This window comes from Mixophyes fleayi, chromosome 10 (assembly GCF_038048845.1).
Source record: "Mixophyes fleayi isolate aMixFle1 chromosome 10, aMixFle1.hap1, whole genome shotgun sequence".
Classification (NCBI taxonomy): Eukaryota; Metazoa; Chordata; class Amphibia; order Anura; family Limnodynastidae; genus Mixophyes; species Mixophyes fleayi.
In genome coordinates, this window is record NC_134411.1 from 82,138,806 (window position 1) to 82,162,284 (window position 23,479).

A 23,479-nucleotide genomic window follows, 5' to 3' on the forward strand; every position below is an offset into this window, starting at 1 on the left:
GAACAAAACTCAGGAACAAAAGGAGCTGATGATGATGATGTATGAGGGAGAAATGGGGCCGGGAGGAGAGAGGGGAGAAAGGGTTAGGTGGAAGGTTGCTAGGCTTTGAGGAACAGGTGAGTTTTTTTGTGCCCGTTTGAAAGGCGAGGGAGGTTGTTCCAGTGAAAGGGGCTGCACGGGAGAAGTTCTGGATTTTGTAGTGGGAAGAGGTGACCAGAATGGAGGAGAGGTGACGGTCATTGGCCGAGCGCAGAGAGGGAGCAGGAGTGTGAATGGAGAGGAGGTTAGAGATATAGGGGGCAGTAGACTGGGAGAGAGTCTTGTAGGTGAGAAGTTTGAAAAGAATTCTGTAGGGGAAGGGGAGCCAGTGTAGAGCAAGGCAGATAGGGGATGCGGAGGAGGAGCGGCGAGAGAGAAAGATGAGTCTTGCAGCCACATTGAGCATAGAGCGGAGGGGGGCGAGGTACGAGAGGGGGAGATCTATAAGGAGGAGGTAGCAATAATCGAGGCAGGAGATAATGAGTGCGTGGATGATAGTTTTGGTGGCATCCTGAGAAAGGAAGGGCCGGATGCTGGCATTGTTGCGAAGTTGGAAGCGACAAGCTTGGGCAAGGGATTGAATGTGAGGAGCAAAAGAGAGAGAGAGGAGTCAAAGGTAACGCCCAAGCAGCGAAGTTGGGTGACAGAGGAGATGGTGGTGTTGTTAACAGTGATAGAGAGTTCATGGTAGGAGGGGAGCCTGGGGGGAGGAAAGACAATGAAACCATAAACAATATATTTGGAGAAAACGGCATTCGAAGTCCCAAGATTAATTCTGAAATAGACGAGATCTGCAAGGAATAGTAGGGAATCCCTAAATTAAGACTAGAAAATCTCTTAGAGTACGATACAATTCCTCGCTATGTGCAGTATAGTGCCTCTGGGATGGACCGGAAGGCCTCTCACTGCGATACAACATTGCAGATTCTTCCTTACATCCTATAGAGGTGTGCAGGAAAATCAGCAAATTGGGGTACCATGATACCTGGACATGTGACCAGTCAGATATCACAGTGATCTCCAACAGAAATGGTCCATTAGCTGGCTACAATACACATGTGGACGCTGGTATTTCTGACAAAGGAGGTGTCACTAAGTAATGATTGACAGTTTGCCCAACCTTTTTCACATGCCGACTTCGGCATCTCGTCACCTCCTCTGCGCAACGCAGGGAGGTCACGCTGCATAATGGAGGAGGGGTTGGAGAAGGGAGTGTAGTGTTCTCTCCCACCTTCCGCTGTGCAGCCCCCTTGAGGGTTGGAGGGCTGCAAATGTAGCCCTCAAAGATCGAGAGGTTGCCCATCACTGTACTAGATAAATGATTGCTAGAATCTGATTTCCCCATTACTTTTAGTGAAAGTAATAAGTCCAGGGGTGCCCAAACTTTTGCCTACATGTTTAGGCATCAATAGGACTTCAAAATCACCAGTACAAAAAACTTAAAGGACATTACAATTGGATACCTAGCACTTACCCTAGTCTCTCCTTTTATTTCTTAAACAAATGTGCCCATTCCCTTATATGCTCAGGTTCAGCCTCTCCAGAGACTGCTGCATCTCCTGTCTAACACCTATCACCAACTCTGCAAAGCGATTTTATTCATGTACAAATTCCTGCAAAAGAAGTACAATTCGCCTTGTATAAACAGCAGACATGTTACACCGTTTCCTTTTCAGAAGCAGCTTTCATTTTAAGAAAAAAGCTGATGAAAGTGTGAGGGCGTTCAGGTCACAAAGCATTATTTATAATGCACCAACATATTCTGCAGTGTTGTACAACAGCCACCTTTAACAATCAATGTCCCGCATCTGTGTACCTGTGTTGGCTGATGGAGTCCGAGCTGTGGGACCAATCCTTCAGCACAAGGAAATGAAGCAGTTGTGAATACACTGATAAGACCTGAGTTGAGCATAATTAATGTCGCAGAGTTCCCGTGAATTCCCTTCTCTTCATTAACAGAGGAAACCACCGGTGAGTAGATTAGGATGAGAACTATTAAGAAGTGTCGCTACACACTGATAACTCCGCTCTCTCGTGTATGTGATGAAACAACAATCGCCAAAGAGTCCACTTTCCCCTGTGTGAAAGATGTGTATTCATCAATGTCCTTCTGCTGCAAAACAGACTGGCTCTTATCTGCCTGCAAATTCTTTTCTTTGCCCTTTCCTCTGATGAAAAGAATGGCTTGACTTTTATTGCTGCATGTTTTGAACAACATTTGCATGTATGTCAGGTCAGTCATTTATAGCCACACACATGTGCTGTACACGTGCTGCCTGTAAGCGTCCATCTTTAAAGAGCTCATGGGCAGCACGGTGGCTTTATGGTTAGCACTTCTGCCTCACAGCACTGGGGTCATGAGTTTGATTCCCGACCATGGCCTTATCTGTGTGGAGTTTGTATGTTCTCCCTGTGTTTGCGTGGGTTTCCTCCAGGTGCTCCGGTTTCCTTCCACAATCCAAAGACATACTGGGTTAATTGGCTGCTATCAAATTGACCCTAGTCTGTGTTTCTGTGTGTGTTAGGGAATTTAGACTGTAAGCTCTAATGGGGCAGGGACTGATGTGAGGGAGTTCTCTGTACAGCGCTGTGGAATAAGTGGCGCTATATAAATACATGATGATGATGTCATATTTCCCTGCAACAAATCTGGGCACAAACGACCCTCCATGTTTTTGTGTGTGATCTGGTCACACACAAAAACATAAGCCCGTTGCAGCCTTCTCTGTCAAAGCACCATGTAGTAATGTGCTTTTTCAGCCTTTTAACGGGCCCCCATGTACCGCATTTGGTGTTACATGGGGGCCCTTACAAAACCAGAAATGTCTAGTTATGCGCCTGAACATGTCGGCCAGTACATGGGATGCACTTTCTTGTTAAAACGCATGAGTATTTATACCTGCCCAGAAGATGGTGATTTGGCTGCTATTAAATTGACCTTGGTCTCTCTCTTTCTGTCTGTGTGTGTATGTTAGGAAATTTAGACTGTAAGCCCCAATGAGGCAGCGACTGATGTGAGTGAGTTCTCTGTACAGCGCTCCGGAATTAGTGGCGCTATATAAATAGCTGACGATGATGGTGAACTTAATGCGGACACTTAAAAGGGTAACTAAAGAAGAAAATATTTGCCTGCAGCAAACATAATACATCTCCACATATCTGTTGCCTGGTAAGATATACAGGACCCTATTTATTAAAATGTTGCAATTTAGATTGGCAGTAGTTCCATTTAATAAAAATAAAAAAAAATAGTTAAAATAGATTTAAATTCCAAAAAAGAAAAAAGAAAAGGTTTTAAGGAATTCCCAAGTACTTCACTTAAATAATAAAGCATTTTTTTTATTGAGATTCCTGTGCCATCACCATCCTGAGAAACGTTGCCAATTCTGGCAACAAAAGCCAGAAGTTATTAAAATAAAATCTAAACACATTTTTCACAATAATATTGTATAACTTTAAGTGCTGCACAAACGTAAAATATTTTTCCGAATCAGGAATTCCGGGAGGCTGGGACGCCATTGTGTTGTTTTGTAGCGCCCGTGGGTAACGAGGCTAAGCAGTATTTACTCTCAGCAAGGGATAAAATACATTCAGCACAGCAACAGCCATACAAACTATGATTATTATATTCATACTTGTCAACTCTCCCAGAATGTCTGGAAGACTCCCGCTTTACGCGAGAGTCTCACGGACTCCCAGGAGAGTGTGGCAATCTCCCGGATCTGCCCACTTCCTGGTGAAGTGGGCAGAATTAGGTCCAAAACGCCGCGATTCACCGGTAATTGCAGCGTTTGGCCCCGCCCCCTGTTGTAAAATGACGCGTTCGCGTTATTACATCACGGGGTGGGGCCAAAATGACGCAAATTTTGGAGCCTCGCCCCCCATCACGCCCACCTCCCCCGGCAGGCTCCCGGAAGCCAACTTTCAAGAGTTGGTAAGTATGATTATATCACTTAGCCGTGTTCGGAATTGTCCAGTTAACCCATCAGGCAATTTCTCTCGGCAAGAATGAGGATAGAATTAGTTAACAATTGTTTACCCAATATAGTAAATGAACCTTTTAAAACTATTTTAAAAAAATCCAGATGATTAAGTATTAGTTATGGAAGCCACAGGTGGTAAAATGAAGGGATACATTTCATAATATTGAAATGATTTAAAAAAAAAAAAAAAAAAAAATTACTGCAAAAAAAAAAAAAAAAAGACATCAATAATGTGATTATATTACAATCCATACACAGTGAGTAAATGAGGTAAAACATTAAACACTAGAAAACACAGCACCGTATGTTTGAGCAAACATTAGTCTGTCTGCAGGACCCGTTGATCTCGCGCCAGCTCGCGGTGAGATCACTTTGAAATACTGTTTACTTAAAAGCTAAGTATTTGAATTTTCCTCTACTGATCTTTCTCTTGAAACAGATTAATGTTGTTAGTTGAAACATACACGGGGCTGTTTATTGCCATTTGATTTACTGCGCTATGTTTTGCTGTGCATGAGAATTATTATTTAAAGCGGTTTCGGAGATATTATGCACTTTATCTCTAATATATTTATATTTTACGGTCAGAATGACGGGTACTGGAAGTGAGAGATCTTCTTTGTTAAAGCCCACTGATGCCGTATTCATTTTTATTTCTTTTTGGGAACTAGGATGCAGTTGCGTGCAGGAACTAGTGTGACCTCTGACCCCTCCCTCCCCAATTCTTACCCAAAACTTATTTTGTGTAATCTCTGGGAAATTTAGATTATCATCATGCTGGTGGGTGTGGGGCTGTGGTTTGTGTGATGGAGGCGATTTATAATTATTCTCGCATTTTCTGTAACCATAACGGCTACGAGTATATACGCAGTTTCCTGCGTGTCTCCTATGGCTGGGTCCAAACAGTGATGAATACAGCATCACTGGATGTAATTATAGAGATGATTCACATCCGTGGTAAATGCATTCTTCGCTTGCATTGCAAGATTGTGCGAGCAGTATTTAAGGTCCATCCTGCATGATGTCATTGTGTACGTGCATCATGATTATCATTTACATAAGTGCACCCGTTCAAGATGAATTCATCATGCTATGAATGTAATCGTACATGAGCGTGAGATCATTCCAGTAAAGTTGGCCAGACACATGGATATGTTGCCAGCAACATCAACAACTAGCCAGATATTGCTGTGGGTGTGTGCCACCAAAAGTAAGCACGATGTTGATCACAAATCTCACCAAAATCAACCAAGGTCAGCATTGATGTGTTCGTAAATGAGGTCGGAAGATTACCGCTATCGACCAGCAATGTGCAGTCCATCTTCCCTAACAGCCCCAAGTGCGATCAGAAAGTGATCCAACCACCTGGCCCAAGTCAAAACTTCGACCAATGAAGCTATCTGGACAAACTGGAAAGTCCTCCTCATGTGTCCACTTTTATTTTTTGGACAGGAAGCCTCTGTCCACCTTATAAATGTACCATCCCAAGCCCAGATAATGGCTGTCTGCCCTGTGACGGATGTTCTTCAAGTATCAAAGGTTAGCCAACCCTTAACTAAGTTCTCAGTTGGTTCCTCCATACCTTTAATGACATGTCCTTCTTGTTTCGGTCCTGGGTTATTAGCAAATTGTCTCTTTTACAAGAAAGCTAGAGGAAAGGAAGATTAAGCTCTGATAAATGTGTGTCAAACCTCTCAGCGGAAAAACAGCACTAGCCTAAAACACAGGGCAGCCAAACAGTAGATGGGGATTTATAGCCAAGCTTTGAACTAAATGGCATATGTAGACTTCGGCATTCATAAATTAGCCATGTTGCATTAAAGTCTAAGGTTGAAAAACACAGGAAAAGGTTGAGTCAGTCTGAGAGCACTTACATTGTGAATGTCGAGGAGCAGTTCAAAGGATATGAAATATGTCTCTTGTTTTGACACTATTGTAATGGTATAGTTGTTCACTTGCCTTGTTTCTATGAGCTTTATGGCCCATAAAGTTTAATAACAATCTTAACAGCTGAACAGTGAGCGTACAATTCTGGGAGGCTGCAGTATAAAGCAGGATCAGTATTTTATCAAGGTAATCTTTTTCGGTAACATATGGACCTCTTGTCTGGCTTACCCACTTTTAAAATGGCTTTGTGGGGGCTGTGTATTTCCTAACCCAGACACAAAAGATTTTCTATCTCCTTGAATAACGGAACAATTGGAACGTGTGTAGAATAGAATGAGATGTCTTGGGGATGCTGAGACAACAGTACTGTTTGTATTAATAATATACACCGATCAGCCACAACATTAAAACTACTGACAACAGCAATGAATAACATTGATTATCTCTTTACAATGGCACCAGTCAAGGGGTGGGATATATTAGAGAGCAAGTGAACAGTCAGTTAGTTAAGTTGATGTGTTAGAAACAGGATAAATGAGCAAGCGAGAGGATCGGAGTGACTTTGACAAGGGCCAACTTGTGATGGATAGATGAGTGGGTAACAGCATCCCCAAAACAGCAGGTCTTGTTGGATGTTCCCAGTATGCAGGAGTTAGCACCTACCAAAAGGTGGTCCAAGGAAGGACAATGGGTGAACTGGGGATAGGGTCATGGGCACACAAGGATCATTGATATGCATGGGGAGCGAAGGCTAGCCCGTCTGGTCTAAACCCACACAAGAGCTACTGTAGCACAAACTGCTGATAAAGTTGCGGCCGGCTATGATTCAAAGGTGTCAGAACACACCGTGGCTTGGAAAACCACTTTAACTGTTACAATGTTTTTTTTTTTAATCAAGTAGACTCATAAATATTGTTTTAATAGTTTAATTCATACATTTGTTTAGAACTGGAAACAGTGGAAAAAGTGAGAATATGAGAATATTGCTTGTTCTAGGAACAGCCAAGGTGTATTAAATTATAGTATTATACAAAGAGATTTACTGGTTTCTATACCTTCCTTGCCTAAAGGCTCATCTCCGTAAATCTTGCTACTGTGCATCGTTGGGCATGGCTGGATGACGGCTTTAAATCACTTCCACCAATGTGCAATCACACGCTTTTCACCATCGCGCATTGGCGAGCCAATATGATGCAACTTGCATAATCATATCCTCGCGCCCTTGTCCGGCAATCTGAAAAAATTGCAGACCTTCTTGGGTAACAAGGCGTGCCAGCATGTATGCCATAGACTCTGATATATGATGACTCCTTTTTCCTTTTTTTTTTTTTTTAAACATTTTATCGAGATTTCCAGGAACAAATCTGGGTGGAGAGGAAAGGGGTACATAAAGGTAAAAAGGGAAGAGGAGGTAAGCGGGAAGACGGTACAGTGTGATCAGTGGTAAACTTAATACAATAGTAAGGAACAATGCCTTCTCCAGAACAATTTAGCATTGGAGAATACAACCAATAATGTAAATGTTAGAAAACATTCAAGACATATGTCCAGCTCAAAAAAAGGTATAGTATTGTAAAGCACTACGGAATATGTTGGCGCTATATAAATATATGATGATGATGAAGTTATGGGACCGTGGAGAACTAGCAAGTGCTCGAGACACCCAATCTCTAAGTCATTCAGCGTATTTTGAGGCTATAGCTTAATGGACGAGAAATTCCGTGATACTCCAGCCAAGGAGGAGAACAGACAGATGAGAATGAACAGAGGTTCTCTGGATCTGGGATCTCCCCCATGTCACATTGCCAAGCAAGTTCATGAGAATCTTTAGGCAAACTCCCAATGGACGGAAGAAGTGGAACGGAGGACTACAAGCACCAGGCAGAGGCCAACAGCCTGCAGGGGGACTTGACCGTTATCCGTTGAGGAGGGGTGTGACCTCTGCAATGCCTGCTCTAGAAGTGATTCATTTGGAAATATTAAAATAGGCCAGCATCTAGGATGTGATATTTTCCCTTAATGTCTGCAAAGGAGAGGAAGCCTCATAGGGGCGTAATATCCATAAGGAACAGAATTCCCTGCCGAATCCACATAGAGAGCCATATGAAAATGTTAATAGTATTCCGCTAGCAGGCATCCAATTCATATATTTATGGAGCCCAATTCAAGTAAATACTCAACTGGCATAATCTGTGCAAATCTGCCCTGGTCATGCCCATCCTACACAAGACCATGGCACTTTCCAGTAGGCCATTTTTGACCACCAAAAACCTGGACTACTGGGAGGTATGAAACAGTACTGGCGTACAGTAAAATAGAAATATAGTCACTTACTTAGAGCAGAGGTGCCCATATTGTGGGCAGAAGCATGGTTCATGAGAATACAACCTATCTACTCGTCTCAACGTCACTGGTTCCTAGAGAATAGGCGTCTCCACTGACAAGGCCGTAGGGACACGTTAATATTAATTAAATAAGTCTCTCCGTAATTTTGGTTTGTTTTTTGTCTTTTCTTTAGAAAATAAGTAGTGCTATTATAAGAGCTTGGAAACCAAAGAGGGAAAGGTACCATGAAATAATACTATACAACTGAAAGGATATTTTATTCATTTTTAAAATCCGTTTCACATTGCAAGTAAGATGCACTCAGACACGTGAAAGTCGACTTTCGGTTGATTATCAAGTGAGGATTTCCCAGTGGCATCAGGACTGCGGAGCACAAGGTTATCGCGAACATTCTATTGCCTGAGCCAGATTTACTTCACCGTGTGTACGTTTGGCCCAGGGCTTCCAAGGAATCACTAAAGTCATAGTACCACAATGTAACATACATGACAAGTTCTAAACGCTTCCTCCGTCATCAAGACGGAGCTGCAGGGTGTTGAAACCATTAACACAGAATGGAAGAGAAAAAAAAAAAAAGTCTCCATCCCTTTGTCCTTGAAGTAATTAATCAGCATTGACTTCTTGCTTAAATAATCAGGCTTGGCATGTGCCTGGAAGATGACTTGAGGCAGGAACATGCAGCTCGTGGAATGCTACATACTGAGGGCCAGCGTAGGATACTGTCCGGACATCAGGTACGGTCACAGGACAGAACACAATAACACAAACAGGACAACGCCAAGGTTAGTGACTGGGAACAGATAGTGACCTTGGATGTCCCTCTGGTTTCCATCATCCAGCTGGCTGATTGCCTGTAACAGCACAGACCCCATTCATGATTCTGATGGTAATAGCCACCATATTTGCCTACTTTTTATCAATGCCCATTGGTAGATGAGGAGAGCAACTACTGACATCATCAAGGGGGTGGATTGAATGGCTACGGTGATGCTAATACCATCATCACGTCTCGGCCCTCTAGGTGTTCAGTTTAATGGTCATGGCTTAACGATTCAGTGTGTCAACCCCTCAACAGAAAATCATAATCACACTGTGGGAACGCCAACTGTTGGTTTATTTATTTTGCTCCAAACTCCAGATAGCAAACCAGCACCAGGAAGAACCCAACCCTGGACTCAGATGTTCACAGGGTGCTCACCCATGTTCGGTCACACTGCCACTGCGGCAATGGTCTGCAGTCAGTGTCCAAGGGAAGTTGATTGGATGAGTCCTGCACACTCCTCCAATGAGCTTCCAGGACACTGACAGCAGACCACTCGGAGCCACAATCTATGGGTGATTATCCCACTAAGAGCAGGTGAGTAACCCACTAAGAGCAGGTTAGTACCCCACTAAGAGCAGGTGAGTACCCCACTAAGAGCAGGTGAATAACCCACTAAGAGCAGGTGAGTAACCCACTAAGAGCAGGTGAGTAAACCACTAAGAGCAGGTGAGTAACCCACTAAGAGCAGGTGAGTAACCCACTAAGATCAGGTGAGTAGCCCACTAAGAGTAGGTGAGTAACCCACCAAGAGCAGGTGAGCACCCCACTAAGAACAGGTGAGTAACCCACTAAGAGCAGGTGAGCACCCCACCAAGAGCAGGTGAGTAACCCACTAAGAACAGGTGAGTAACCCACTAAGAGCAGGTGAGTAACCCACCAAGAGCAGGTGAGTACCCCCATGAAGAGCAGGTAGGACCCTTGTATTTTTAATAGCTAGAGAGGGAGCTATGGATTAAAAAAAATACATACAAATAAAAATTGATACATACATGCTTTAATAAAATGGAGATATGTACACAGATGCGCTGTTACCAATAGTAACCGATTATATTGTTAAATTTATTTTTCTCAGCAATCTAGAAAAATGAAGCAAATTTCTGCCTGGTTGCTATAAACTATAAAACATTTTTGCACATTTCCCCATTTTTTAACCAATTTCTTTTAAATACGCCTCTGTCTCTCCATATTGGATATTTTCCCCCTAAATAGTGTAGGTTTCCGCTGTTTCACACCTGAGTTATTGTTACATTTTCCTGTATTAATTAGAATCTGATCAACCAACATAATTTCCCTTTAAATTTACATGAAAAATCTGAAATTAAAACAGAATAATGAAACAGGCGCAGAGCTCTGAAATCTGCATGTTCTATGAATAATGCTGAAAGAAATTTCTGTGATGTTTTAGGAGGTTTTTTTTATATACATTTCTTTCTACATAAAAATGACATTTATCAGACATGGGAAGTGATGGGTGAGAGAAGAGATTAAATGGCATGGAATTCAGATTGAAGTGTGTTATATGCAAATCAACTAGGTTCCTGTCTGATTCCATCCACGTGGAAATAAAGTCATCGGTTGACCTGCTGTAGTCTCTAAACAATGAGACTCCTATGTATTTATCATGTTGCGTGACCGGCCTGGGCAGTAGACAGAGTGTTACTGCTTATTTTTTAAAGCAGAAATTGAGTGTTTTATTTTCTAAAAGTAGTTTACATTGTGATGTCTGGAATTCTGTTAAACGTGTTGCGTTCTCTAGCAATAAAGTTCGGAGAAATTTCTGAAAAACTGCTGCACAGATATATGTGATTTAATCCCTAGCGACCAAGTAGATTCTGTTTGTTTTTAGAATGGTTTAGAATGTGATAGCAAACGTCCGATTGGTTGCTACTGGTTACAGCGCAATTCCATATGTACCAGTAGCGACAAATGTCTAATATCGTGTTCAAAATAATTTGGAGCTGGGAAACTACTTTACGGGATCTATGCATCAAAAAGCAGCTTCGGGACTGGTTAAAAAACTAGAAAACCTTCTTTTGCTGCAGCTTACTATTGAAGTTTCTCCGGTTTAGTTTATTTTAGAAACTAATCAAAGGTAGAAGGCTAAAATGAATCGGCAGAACATAACAGGGGACAATATGCAGACACTATCTCTATATTATGTGTATTTTATGTATGCAAATGTTCATACAGTCCCTGAAGACCTTGCAATAAAATAACTTCCGCGGTCATATAAAGACTACAAGTTAACCCGTGCATGATACTCATGCATTCTAGTCAAATCAAGCTACTTAAGGTGTCATGCATTTGGGCCTAGCCCAGGCCTCCTCAGGGGAAGAGCGTTACTTCCCGACGCAAGCGCCCTTTTTTAACGTGGTTTTGTCCACATGTCACCACCTCATCATTTTTCTCCATCACCTCATCCTTCATCTTCATCGCCACATCCTTCATCAAGCTACTTAAGGTGTTAAAAACTCCCCACTGTCACCCCCGGCAACCACCAACCACTCCCAACTGTCACTTCTCCTTCAAGAAATATATAGGTCAGTGTATAACTCTGCCCAGCAGGTGGCGCAGCAGCTTGGGTTTTGTTTTTTTTCACACACGCCACTAGGCATTTATATAGTAGATAATTGTTACACGCTCTTCTCTCATTATCAAAAAGAGGATTTTGAGCATGGGGATGCAGGTGACATCACCCTTGTCTTTTGCAAAACCAGAACAGACAATTACATTTTCCATGCCTATGAGGTGCACACCTAAATATAATAAATTCACATACATAACATGCAGAGCAAATGTACATCATCATATACATAGACCTAGAACCACCTACAAGCTACAGTCTCCACTAAACACTTAATAGAAGAATTTGAAAAATCTACGCTGACATCTGCTACCCATAAGGAGTGTGGAACCGGGGGATCCTGTAATCTCTACTAAAATGATGAAAGCCAATTAAACACGCAAGCCATCTTCGGCATGACCGCCAACCAGCCAGGTCAGCGAATGATTTGGCCACAAGTTTATAAGATTTGCTGGACAGTTATATCATCCAGTACTTAGCACTGCTGTCTCACAGCACTGGGGTCATGAGTTCGAATCTGACCATGGTCTAACTGGGTGGAGTTTGTATGTTCTCCCTGTGTTTGCGTGGGTTTCCTCCCACAGTCCAAAAACATACTAGTAGGTTAATTGGCTTCTGAAAAACTGGATCCTAGTCTGTATCGTGATAGGGAGTTTAGATTGTAAGCTCCAATGGGGCAAGGACTGATTACATAATATCTGTACACTGCTGCAATATAATTGGGGCTATATCATACTTGCCAACCTTTTTAAACTTCTTTCCAGGAGATCCCAGGCAGGGGGGGGCGTGGTTGGAGGGTGGGAGGGGCGGGGCACTGTGAAAGGTGTCATTTTGGCCCCACCCCTGTGACAAAATACCGCTTTCGCTGCGGGGGCGGGGCCAAAATGATGCATTTCACCGCGAATCGCGTCATTTTGACAGCAAGATGCCGTTTGCGGGATATTTGCCTGCTCTCCCGGGAGTCCGGGAGACCTACCCGAATTTCGGGAGTCTCCTGGACATTCCGGGAGAGTTGGCAAGTATGGACTATATACATGAACAATAATAATAAATAAATGGCTACCTGAGTGCACCTTTATTTGCAGGGCCAACAATGACTTAACACATGCAGCCGTGGGCTTTGTTGTACAATCTGGTTTCCCACCATGCCAGATCATATCCAATCCAATCACATTATATTTTGGTTGAGAATGATGAGCCATGTACACAGTACAACGGTTGGTCAAGTTTGCTAAACTGACCGACATAAATTTTACTGTGTGTGAGCATCTAATATCTTATTCCATAAACGTATAACAACATTATAATACACAAGAGATTTTAATCTTAAGTGACTATAATATCTGTGACTTTTCATGTCATTGTTTATAATTGTTGAGCTCTGATGTCATAGCTTCAGCCTTCATTAGTAAAACTTGTGAGATAGAGCCTAACACACCCACTACTGCAAATTATTCTGGAGAGCTGAAGTCACTAGGATTGAACAGTCTTGTGCTTTTATACGGTCGGTGAATTCTAAAATCCATAGTTGGTGAAGTGTTCTTATATATCTATAAGACATTCACGTAGTACTATTCTGCTTGCTAGACAAAGGAATTATGCAACCTTCTCATCATAAACAACCAGTCATGTACAATTCGCCTTTATTGCACAACAACAAAAAAATAATCTTTAATGTCTTGTACAATAAATTATAATTTCACAGTGTAGCTAAAAGCATCTCAGACACTTGGATACAATCAAACAGCCTCCAGCCGAGAGAGCCTTTACATGTTTCAAATCTCCGTTTTGCCAACCCAAAGTGGGAATATAAGCTTAAAGGCCTGAATTTAACAAACCTAATTATCAAGGTTTAATTAGTACCAAGGGTGATTCTGCTCAGAACACCTGCAGGCTTAATTTATGTCCTGACAGAGAGGAACAAGTGTTAATGGGCTGTATTTATGGTAATATCTGCACCTCCGAGAGCGCTAGGGATAGAACACAGCGCTATATGGTTGCCATCTATTCCAAGCTATACAGCACAGTTATCATTTTACTCTTAATACTGCAATGCACACCGGCCCCAAGAGATATAATGTATCTGCTCAATGGTATAGTATTTAAAATAAACATACAAAAAATAAGATGGATTGTGCAATATCATTAGTCGGACTGCCGTTTCCTCACCACAAGAGACAAAATTATTTCGCGAAACCGTGGTCATTCCAAGTGAGGACAGTGATGAATATGAGAGATCTCATTATACATTATATAGTAATTAAACACAGCAAAAGTGACTCTCCTGACCTAAAAGAGAATATATATATTCTGCATGCTGTTTGAAATATTAGAAAACATAAAAGGTTTTTTCATGGCTCTGTGGGAACCCTGTATGAAGCATAATCTAACATTCGAATGATGTTGCGCTAGTCATTTTGAAAAGTGTTACCAGGAAGACAGTGTGAATATGTCAGCCAGGGGTGGGCCATGGAGAAGACCCTTTGTTATTCTGGGACGTGGCAAGCTGATAATGGACGACAGCGCAATCAATTACAGTGTCACACACACGGCGTAACGTGGGCTGAAACGTATGATGTGGAGTGTAATATACTACAGATGCCCACTGACCCTCGTGAACTGGTTTTGGATCTGGATTAGCTTCCAGTTTTGGTTTTGGCAAAACCGCCCTTGTGTGTTTTGGTTTTGGATTTTTTAGAAAAAATGCTAAAATATGCTAAAATCACATAATTTTGCTCTTTTTTTGTTCCTACATTATTAGTAACCTCAATAACACTAGTTTAAAGTCATTTGCAGTAAATTTTGGGCACCTCACAGATCACAATATTATTTTCATACACTTTCGGACAAATACTGCAGCGACCTGGCTGGATGGTAAGCGACAGAGCAATGACACAAACACACGGCAGTTCCTAGCACATCTAGGACACATTGGCACATAGCAGTGGCAGAAAAGAAAAATTGTGCACCGTTATGTTGGATTTTAAAAAGGAATCCAATAATCGCGGGATCCGACGACGTCACAATGACGTTTTGCCTTGTTTTCAAATCCGAATAAAGCACGAAAGTACCGAGCCGGCTCGACTCGGTACTCGGATCTGCTAAGCTTGGGTATGTTCGGTTCTCGGGGAACAGAGCCTGAGCATCTCTATAATATACGGTATACTGTATTCTACCTAGGGGTTACACTTGCAGTAAGTTGTGTGTCTGCATCAGATACAACAACATGACAATCTTTCATGGAACTTTCTATATTCGCGCCTAACTTTTGGGCTTCGGATAATATTGTAGGTGTCTGATCAGGGAAATACAGACTGACAGGCCAGTGTAAAGTTTTGACACACATCTGTGTCACTGCAATCTTTCCCAATGCTGTATTAGGACAAAAGTAATAAAGCCATACAATATTGAAATATAAGGGCCGATTTATCAAAATGCATCTGTAGGACAGATTTATTTTTTCTGTCCGCTTATCTAGGCGATAAAAAAAGTCACTTATCACATCAAATACTCAGCTGCCACGGTGATACTGGCCCGAAGTGGTTGAGTTAACTTACTGCTTTACCGGGCCAGTCTCTGCAGAAATGCGTGAGCTGGGTAGCTGGTGCGCAATGGAACTGAAAGCCTAGATTTGGCCGTTCAGCTCCACTAATGTGGGAAAAAACGGATTCAAAATAGATTAGAAATATAAAATAAAAATAAAAACAAGCGATATGAATTTATTCAAATAACATTTTCATTCATTTTCTTCTGGAGGAATGCGCAGAGGCTCCTGCAATATTATTCTAACCTTTGTGTCATACTTGTCCACACTCCCGGAATGTTGGGAGAACTCAGGAATTCCATGCAAGGTCTTCTTACCCGCCCAGCCCCCTCCGCCTCCCTCCATCCTCACTCTTCATCGCCTCTCCAGGATCACCCGGAGGGAAAGAGTAAAAAGTTTCTGCACATATGCAGACTGAGGACTTGGGACTACATTTGTGCTCCATTTTGGGACATTTATAAGTAGAGATGGGCGGGTCCGGTTCTCCGAGAACCGAACCCACCCGAACTTTGGGTATCCGAGTACCGAGCTGAGCAGCTCGGTACTCTCCCGCCCATTCCGAATCCAAATCGAGGCCGAACGTCATTGTGACGTCGTCGGATCTCGGGACTCGGTTCTCGCGATACTTCAACTTTATAAATACACGCCTCCACAGCAATCCATCGCCATTTGACAGAGGGAGAGAGCAGGGTGTAGTCATAGGCTAATTAGAGCAGGGACAGAGAATACCATATTGTTCTTGCAATTGCTCTAACCAAAATCGCTAGTGCAGAGAGGAGGATAGAGGTTTATTATTTTTTCTTCATATTTGGCACTCCCCAGCGCTTTTGGGGTGTCCCCCATAATTGTGCATTAATATTTCTGGCTGTCAAAAGTCATATCTGTCAGCAGTATCTACTAAATAATTTGTAGCACACCTCAGTGTTTTTGGGGTGTCCTCCCTAATTGTGCATTAATATTTCTGGCTGTCAAAAGTCATATCTGTCAGCAGTATCTACTAAATAATTTTTAGCACTCCCCAGTGGTTTGCGCTCAGAATGGATTCAAAGCAGTCCACATATGATCTGAATGAGCAACCAGGTTCTGTCACCAGTCCTGATGTTAGTGTTCCCAGTACGTCATCTGGCCAAGGCGATGTCAAACAACAGAGTGTTTTCAAATTAGTGCAAAAAACAAAAACAAAAAAAAAATTTACTGTATTGAAGCGAAAAAGAAGTGTAACTGAGCAAAAGTCAAGTGACGATAAAAAAAAAATTGCAAGCATGCCATTCTACACACGCAGTGGCAAAGAGAGAATGAGGCCTTCACCTTTGGCTAATAGTGGCAGATCCCAAAAAGTTACCCAGCCTACAATTGGTGCACAACTACTGTTACGCGTCAAAGCCGAGCTGCAAGATAACAGTGAGGCATTACAGGAGTATATTTGCTCTGATTCACAAATGACAACAATCCCTGTGGAGAGTCCATCCAACAGTGGGATGTCTAATCGTGAGCATTCTGCTGATGTGTGCCTTAATAGCCCGAGTGTAGCCGGTGATACCCAAATTGAGGATGCCACTTTGGAATTAGAAGAGGATGAGGGGGAGATTTGTGTAGGCGATGAGGGCGCTAATGATGATGTTGATGATTATGATGCAGACAGATACCAAATTGCCTTTCTCAATTTCTATTTATATTCTAGATTATATAACGGCTGAATAGTTTTCTATTTTACTCCTAGTGGAGAGAGGATCTGATGCAGACAGATACCAAACTGCCTTTGTCATTTCAATTTATATTGTACAGTATATAATGGCTGAATTTATTAGTATTTTATACAAGTGGAGGGGGGCCTAGAGAGACAGAAACCAAACTGGCTTTCTCCATGTCAATTAATATTGTACAGTCTATAACGGCTGGATTTTTTTGTATTTTATACAAGTGGAGGGGGGCCTAGAGAGACAGAAACCAAACTGTCTTTCTCCATGTCAATTAATATTGTACAGTCTATAATGGCTGAATTTTTTAGTATTTTATACAAGTGGAGGGGGGCCTAGAGAGACAGAAACCAAACTGGCTTTCTCCATGTCAATTAATATTGTACAGTCTATAATGGCTGAATTTTTTGGTATTTTATACAAGTGGAGGGGGGCCTTGAGAGACAGAAACCAAACTGGCTTTTTCCATTTCTTTACATATTTAACTATAAGTGTAGGGTGTAATATACATTCAAAGACGATGGCTGCATTGCCAATATGCATAGATGGAGAGGAAGACAATCTGTTTTGTGTGTAGAATAGGCCTACCAACGAAGAATTAAACTGTTTTTTTGGATGATTTATTACCTCAACAATTAGATTACTTGTCTCTAAAACAGTTGGAGCACTAAATTGGGTTAATTTAGGCCCAAAAACATGGATTTTCCAAAAAAATAGCAAAACAAAACCAAACAAAACCAAAACCAAAACCAAAACACGCAATGGCAGTTTTGCAAAACCAAAACCAAAACCAAAACACGACGGTAATCCAGATCCAAAACCGAATCCAAAACCAAAACACGGGGGTCAGTGACCATCTCTATTTATAAGTCCCGGATTACTAGCATAGTTGGAGTACTAACCTATATACCTTGGAAATGGTTTACAGAAGACTGGATATTATTAGTGACACATGGAAAGCCTGATTATATAATACATTTTGTAGTACTTTATGATTTAATTGAATTGTATATGTTCTAAGAATACAAAATTGTAGATGTTTTACTATGATATAGTCAGTACTCCCATGTCTGTACATTTAGGGCACTATATAAGGTACTATTCTATTCCATAGTTGCCTTCTCTCCCGGAATGTCCAGGAGACTCACGAATTTTTGGGACTTCTCCCAGACTCCCGAGAAAGCAGGTAAACATCCCGGATGCAGCCATCTCCGTTGTTGAAGAGGGTGGAGGCGGGGTTAAACGTGCCATTGTGGCCATGCCCCCTGCTGCGATTGACCAAAATTGGCTATGATTGACAGGGGCGGGGCCTAATGGCACAACATGCGTGGACACGCCCCCTCGACGAACCCCCTCCCGGACAACTGCCTTCAAAAGTAGGCAAGTATTGTCTATTCTATGAGAATATTACTGCCTAATTACTGACCTATTACCGCTGCCAGGAGCTATCCCGGTGGCACATTTTTAATAAATTGGGATGAAATAGCGATAGAAGATCTACGTTATCAGCCCAGCTTAACAAATAGACACTTTTTCGAAATAAAATGTAACTTTATTTTTCAAACAGACACAAAAGAACAGACATTACACTCAAGTGTACTGCGTCGCAGTGCAGCTAAAAGCCGTACGTACCAACTTTTTACAGTTCCCCTCCAGGAGATCCCGGAGGGGAGGGGAAGCGTCATTCTGCCGCAGGGGGCGGGATCAAAATGACTCAAAATGATTCAAGCTGAATCGTGTTGCGGAAGCTCCCATCCTGCCCACTTCACTAGCAAGTGGGCAGTATGCGGGAGAATGGCCTGCTCTCGCGGGGGAGTCCTACTCGGAACACGCGAGTCTCCCGAACATTCCGAGAGAGTCGAAAACTACAATACGCTGTGAAACTTAATCAGACACACTTTATAACACAATAGAAGACATATGGCACAAGATATGACACCCTACACTATAAATCAAGCACTGCACTATCCATGCATCACATTAACAAGACAACAGTTTCAACAAGCAATGAATGTAAGGGGCAGCACGGTGGCTCAGTGGTTAGCACTTCTGTCTCACAGCACTGGGGTCATGAGTTTGATTCCCAACCATGATCTTATCTGTGTGGAGTTTGTATGTTTTCCCCGTGTTTGTGTGGGTTTCCTCCGGGTGCTCCGGTTTCCTCCCACACTCCAAAAACATTCTAGTAGGTTAATTGGCTGTGTGTGTGTGTGTGTTAGGGAATTTAGACTGTAAGCTCCAGTGGGGCAGGGACTGATGTGAGTGAGTTCTCAGCACTGCGGAATCAGTGGTGCTATATAAATGGTGATGATGAAGATGAAGGGGCATCGACCCCTTATTGCAGCTAGTTTAGGGATAGTTTTTCCATGTATAAAGCGGCACTAGACTTGTCAGAAGCAGCCTTAAGATTCTACGCTTATTCTAGATCACTCTTAAAGCTACAGTGATCTGTGCACGAAGCACAGTACAATACAAGACTAAGCAACGACTAGATTACAATGTATTCATTTTGGCATTCAGATGCAAAACAAACACACAATCATTGATTCTTGTAAAATTAGCCTGGGCTGTTACGGGAAGGATGCATTTTGACCGCAGAATGCTTTGTGCGTAGGTCACAGATCTTCCTATATTCATAAGCTTTGTGTATTTCAAAAGCATGCGTAATTTAGATGATGCTACCGACAAGTCACTTGAACAATCAAAAGAAACTATTGTTTTCAATTAAGATAATTTCGGACAGATAAAAAACATGAATTGTGAAGCAACTAGAAGAGAATTTCAGCTTTTACTAACGGTGCTATCAAAGCATCTGCTGTCTCTTCCCACTTAATAGCTACTGTGAAAACTCCCATCGTCGCTCTCCGTCCCGTACACACTTAGTCATGTTTGAGGCTCAGCACTGTAGGCGTTAGGTAGTTCTGAAGGACAAAACCTGTGGTTTTAGTATTACAGTTAATAATTACTTTTATTTTCAAACACATACACCCACACCATCGCCACTGAACAAATAGTGTCATTAAAAGCAGCTTCCTGCTACACCCCCACCCCCCCCCCCCCCTCAAAAAAATAATGAGTGTGGGGTCATCATATTTTGACAAGCTGCCTGTCCACTGTCTGATTCTGCATTACTCTGCATTACATAGCACAGTTTGGGTAGGGGTCTAGTGACGCAACTGTAACCTTCAGGGGGGGTGAGAAGACCTCCTTCAAGCATTCAAATTCTTTCATCCTTGTACACTAAAACGTATTTGTAGAGCATTATAGGCCACTACACTTTTATTATACATTACAATCTTTTTTATTTTTTAAATATAATAAGTTCACAAACATTGCCCCATACAGTTCATTAGTACGGTGCAACAAACTTTCTATTTCCTATCACTTCCTCACTTCTACATGACACGCGGTGGGGTTAGCTCTGCATGTCCTGCAAAAAAGAGGAGGAAGTGAGAGCGCCATCTCATTTTATATGTCCCTACAGCACCAGACATGACCCAAGTCACTCAAAGTCGTCACTTATTGGCTTAATCAGCCTATGCTAGACTACCTTAATGAACATTTCACTTGCTCCCACTCAGGGCCGGATTAAGGGAATGGAGGCCCCTGGGCTAAGGGGCCCTCCATTCCCCGCGAGGCCCCCAATGTGAGCTGTCCGCCGCCCCCCACCCCCCGCGAGGACCCCCCCAAGCACTTACCTGTCAGTGCAGTCCTCCGTCCCGGCGCGCTGTAAGCTCCTTACTGAGGAGATCTCGCGAGAGTTCATGAACTCTCGCGAGATCTCCTCAGTAAGCAGACTACAGCGCGCCGGGACGGAGGACTGCACTGACAGTACTCAGCAGCATCGATCGGGCCGGGGGCGCCCCCGCCCCCGACCGATCAATAATGCTGCTGAGGAGTTTGAAGGGCCCCCTGGATGCCCGAGGCCCCTGGGCTATAGCCCAGTTAGACCTCGGGTTAATCCGGCCCTGCTCCCACTACAGGGGAAGTCTCGCATTTCTTCCTCTTTACCAACCAGACATCCCCTGCTTGCAGAGTGGCAGAGACGTGCTCCCCAGGGCAGCCGATTCGCCTGATTTTTGTCAGCAAAAGAATCCACTTCGCCAAGTGTGGCAAAGCTAATGGCAAAGGTGGGTGACAAACAGGGATATTTGCCAGACCTCTCCTGCACAGGGATAGGTAAATTCCCAAAGTGTTTGCAGGTTCAGGCTGCAGACAGGGTTAAATTCCCACAGAGCACACAGACATAGGTGCACAACATGGGTGTGACTGCTGTGGTGTGTTTGTTGTGAATGAAAGGATTGTGGGATCTGGTGGGCGGGGCTTCCTACGCTGACTAGCAGCCGGATGATAGATAGGGCTAGTGGGCTTTGCTAGTGTCAAGAAGCCGTGGAATATTGGATGATTCTGCTACAGAGTTGTTGTGATGAAATAAAACAGCAACCTGTTAAGAAGACCAGAGTAAGAAGTCACTTATGTGGTAATTCCTACAACACATATATATATTTATATCTATATGTATCTATCTATCTATATCTACATCTATATATAGTCTTGTTTCTTGCGGGCTAAAAAGGAAGGTGGAATGGGGAATGGTCAAATTGGTGCCAATTTTTATTACACATGTGTATGACGCTATGTACGGCGCTGCGGACCCTTTGTGGCGCCTCATAATTAAACGATAACAATTGTAAAGCGCTACGAATTTGCTGCCGCTATATAAATAAATGTTGTTGATGATGATGATGATAATAACAGATAAACTATAATAATGTGTACATTTATGAGGAAAGTTTGGTTGATTCACACACTGACTGAGAGTCAGAGCAGGGTAGGGTGAAACAAATATAAAAGACACAACCGTTCATATCCTAAAAAGCTGAAATGTTTTTACATTTTAATACATTTAGGACATTTTTGTTAGAAGAACACACATGATACATTAATATTCACCAGTCATCTTACAAAGCTCGCAGACCCTTCTGGATGGTTGGCGCTGAGCTCTGCGCTATCTGGAAGAGACAGCGGGACCGCTAATGATAGACAACAGTTCAATATGTTCTGCCACCTTTCAAAAATTTCTGTACCTGAAGATGTTCTCACATTCATTCTTTGCATCAATTATTGACAGAGAATTTAATTTAAAGGCAACCGTTCCGTAACCTTGGGGTACAGTTTTAAATAATTTATAATTGCCGCATGGGTGTAATCATATTGCTATTGATTAAGCTGGAGTCACAGCGACTGTTTGCAAATGTCTTGTGTTTAACTACCTGATGCGGCTCATTTTAACCATTTTCGTACCGGAGATGTCAAAACAGATAACGAATAAATATTGTATGAGAACAGCATCCAAAGCCTCCCGAGACATTGAATTAAAAATGGTAACTTGGGTTATATTAATCAGTATTATGTCATTAAATGTGCAGAACATTACAGGATGGCCATCTGTACATTTAAAGTTTATGATTTATTTAAAGAAGAATTAATACACAAATATGAATCTGTGACATATAAATATTTATTATTAAATATTGCTCAATACACCCTGTAAGTACAGATATGGGATCTACTATGTGCAATGCTTCGGTTTTCTGGATAAGAGATGTATCTATAATTTGCAGCATCATGTCTTAAAAACACTAACTTGTATTTAAAAATGACCCCAATCTTTCACAAGACTGCTCCTGGCATTCATATGCCATGCTCATATGCCCCGGGACGTTAAGAACACTTGCCAACTCCTCTGAAATGTTGAAGAGACTCCTGAATTACCTTGCAGATAGTTAAGCGTTCTTCCGGGAGAACTGCGTGCTCTTTCTAGAGTCTGGGAGGTCTCCCCCTAATCTTGGAGTCTCCCGGTTATAGCATGACAGCAGGCAACAGTGCCGTATACTAAAGCTGTGGAGGACATGTCCAGAACATAAATGTCAGCTGCTCAGTACAAAACCAGCTTTAGACCCACAATGCGCCTTGATCTGTGCAGATGATCCTCAATTAGCGTTGAGGTTCACTGGATTGTGGAGCAAAACAGTGGCACTTGCAGAGGGGCAGTAATTTGCACAGACAGGGTAAAGCATTTTGGCGGAGTAGATTGTTTCATAGCAAAGCACACGCACATAGGGTGCACCTAATTTTGCAGAGCAGTGCAGAGGTCAGATTACCTTGTGTGTAGCATGATTATTATAATGAGGCAATGGGGTGGAGCGGGTGCATTTAGGTGTGTTCAAATGGGCATAGTACAGTTCCACTCAAAAAAAGGACTTTCATATTCCATCAGCTCAGAGATGGCGGTCGTTGGGTATAGTCTCATACTTTTAATGGGATCCATACTGCACTTCAGCTGATGTGCATTTCCGAGAATACATATTGTCAACATTCCGGAATTTCCGTGACACTCCCGGATTCTGATTAGGTCTCCTGGACTCCCGGGAGAGCAAGTTATTCTTCCACATCCTGCCACATGGTGAAATGATGCGATTTGCTGCGCTCGGCGCCCCCTCTTATACTCACACCTCCCCTCCCCTTCAGGATCTCCTAGATAGTAGAAATAAAATGTCAACAATTATGGAGTAA

At 42.5% G+C, this 23,479-nt stretch overlaps 1 protein-coding gene across 1 annotated transcript in view; it reads right to left on the reverse strand.

Moving 5' to 3' along the window:
* The window catches only part of WWOX (WW domain containing oxidoreductase), an 820,606-nt gene that overhangs the window by 283,724 nt on the left and 513,403 nt on the right, over positions 1-23,479 (reverse strand). The gene's annotated exons all lie outside the window — the stretch shown is intronic.